Source organism: Dipodomys merriami, unplaced genomic scaffold, assembly GCF_024711535.1.
Source record: "Dipodomys merriami isolate MVZ:Mamm:240054 unplaced genomic scaffold, mDipMer1.0.p SCAF_9, whole genome shotgun sequence".
Classification (NCBI taxonomy): Eukaryota; Metazoa; Chordata; class Mammalia; order Rodentia; family Heteromyidae; genus Dipodomys; species Dipodomys merriami.
The window spans coordinates 15,468,511-15,471,453 of NW_027206512.1; the positions used below are offsets into that span (position 1 = coordinate 15,468,511).

General features: G+C 39.7%; 1 pseudogene; it reads left to right on the forward strand.

The window, feature by feature from the left end:
* Positions 1-778: 778 nt before the first annotated feature.
* LOC138820954 (kinesin-like protein KIF2A) lies at positions 779-1,594 on the forward strand (annotated as a pseudogene).
* Positions 1,595-2,943: the final 1,349 nt, after the last annotated feature.

Below are 2,943 nucleotides of genomic sequence, written 5' to 3' on the forward strand. Positions count from 1 at the left end.
GGAATTTGAATTCCAGGATTTTGAACTCCCTTCATGCAGAAACAAAAAATTGCAGAAAAAAAGGAAAAAGAAAGAAAAGAAAAACAATGAGACTGCAACAGCAAGAACTTAGAGAAAAAGGAGCCCAGGATGTTGATGCTGCAGATCTAAATTATGAAATTATGGGTATCATCAGAGAAATTTGAATTATAGATCATCAATGAGAGCAAAACTTATTGATAAACATAGTATAGGTGTTTGCATGAGAAAACCACTCAATAAAAAACAAACAAACTCAGATTATGATATGATCACCGTCTCTAGAAAAGACCAAACAAAAAGTAGAAAGCACTTGGAAAATCAAACATTTTATTTTGGTTATTTCTTTTTATAAATTTTTATCTGAGATCAGGACACAAACTCAATATCTACACTTTATGTTCATTGACAGGTGTCCTACCATCTGAACCATGGCTCTGACCCCTGAACATTTTATTTTGATTATGCCTTTTGATGACACAGTTCCCAATGAAATGCTTTACAGGCTTACTGGTAGACCACAAGTAGAAACCATATTTGCTTTGCTTCTGGGTAGACTGGAAGTGGAAAAGTTCACACTATCAGTGATGCCTTTTTAAGAAAGTACCAAGATTGTCATAGAGAAAATGTCTGCGCTGTCCACTCCAGATTTTTTTTTGTCAGTTGTGGGGCTTTAACTCTGGTCCTGGGCGCTGTCTCTGAGTTCTTTTACTCAAGGCTAGAGCTCTACCACTTTGGGCCACAGTACCACTTCCTTCAGATGTCTTTAATAAAGAAGCCAAAGTGTAAGAAACTAGAACTTCAAATATATGTGACCTTTTTTGGAATTTACTGTGGGAAGGTGTTTGACTTGCTAAATAGGAAAACAAAATGAAAGATTCTAGAAGATTGGAAAACGGCCTGTCCAAGTGCTGCGCTCATAGGAACAGGTCAGATTTGTTAAAGGTGTACCAAAACTCACTCATGCCCCAGTGGCGAAAGGTTCAAACATTAGGGAATACACATTTATCTCAGACTCATGCAGTGGTTCAGATTATTCTTAGAAGGAAAAGCAAACTACAGGGCAAGTGCTTCTCTCATCTGATAGTTCGACAGGTATGAAGATGTTGAGATGAATAGAAAAACAACAACCCTTTTAACACTCAAGGAGTACATCAGAGTCTTGATAGAAATAAGCCTCACTCCTTTCCATGCAAGTAAACTCACTCAGTTGTTAGGAGATTTATTCATAGGTGAAAACTCTTGCAGATGCACAATCCAGAAACAGCATCCTGTCAAACTACTCTTAATACTTTTAAGATATGCAAGTAGGGTGAAAAAAATTGACCCAACTGTGGCTGGTGATGTGTCCAATAATGTACCATCCACTCAGATGGGAGACCTAGAAATACTGGAGTGTTGTCAGAAAGATGATCTGAAACTTAAGATGAAGAAAATTTTTCCACAATTGCTTAGTTTCCATGAAGCTGCTTCATTACTGGTAGAAAGAAGAGCAGATTGTAGGAGATTACAAGACAATGCTTCAGAAATCTGTTCAATGGCAAAAGGGCAAAAAGGCTCTCCTGCAGGTGACTGAAGGAGTAGATGTTGTAGGTTCATATGCTTTACAACTTGAAGCTTTTCTTATGTTTAAGCTGGGTGGCAGTGGCTCATGCCTATAATCCTAGCTACTCAGAAGGTTGAGATCTGAGGATTGAGGTTTGAAGCCAGCCCAGGCAGAAAAGTCCCTGTGAAACTCTTATCTCCAATAAACCACTCAAAAACTAGAAGTGGAGCTGTGGTTCAAAGTGTAGAGCACTAGCATTGAGAGAAAGAGTTCAAGGACAGCATCTAGGCCCTGAGTTCAAGCCCTATCACTGACAAAAAAAAATGAGATGTTTAAATTTTGGGATAATGTGAAATATTTTTCTACCCTCTACAAGAACAACAAGCCACCAAGTAAATTAACCCAGAATGATACATGCCATTTATTTTATTTTACTTATTTTTCTTTTTGTTGGTTGTGGGGCTTGAACTCAGGACCTGGGCACTGTCCCTAGGCCTCTATGTGCTCAAGGCTAGTGCTCTACCAATTGAGCCACAGTGCCAACTTCTATTTTTGTTTATTTCATTTTATTTCTTTGTGTGCTGGTACTGAGGCTTGAACTCTGGGCCTGAATGTTGTCACTGAGCTCTTTTTGCTCAAGGCTAGTACTCTATCACCTCTTTTTTTTTTTGTCTGTTGTGGGGCTTGAACTCTGGGCCTGGGTGCTGTCCGTGAGCTCTTCAGCTCAAGGCTAGCACTCTACCACTTGAGCCACAGTGCCACTTCTGGTTTTCTGGTGGTTAATTGGAGATAAGAGTGTCATGACTTTCTGCCTGGGCTGGCTTTGAACCTCAATCCTCAGATCTCAGCCTCCTGAGTAGCTAAGGGTGACAGGTGTGAGCCACTACTGTCTAGCTTTGTGTGCCCTGTTGATTTGTATTTCTGGTAGAATTTGGGATTAAACTCAGGGCCTGGACACTGTCCCTGAGACTTTCCTCTCAAGGCTGGTGTTTATGCCACTTGAGCCACAGCTCTATGTCTGGATTTTTGGTGTACAATGAGAGATAAGAGTCTCATGGACTTTTCCTGCTCAGGCTAGCTTCAAACAGCAATCCTCAGATTCAGCCTTCTGAATAGCTAGGATTACAGGCATAATTTTTAGTGTGCTTTATTGTGCCAAGGAGTTAACCATGGTATTCCAGATGTACATATATTTTTCTCAGGAAAAAAAATCCTCTCTAATGCCTTCTCTTTCCTTGCCCTCCTAATTCCCCTACTGAACAACAACTTTTCTCTGTACCATCTTCACATCTATTCTATATATGGGAACAAATAAAAATATGATTGCGATTTTCTTTTCTTTTCTCTTTTCTTTTTTTTCTCCCTCTTCCCTTCCTTCC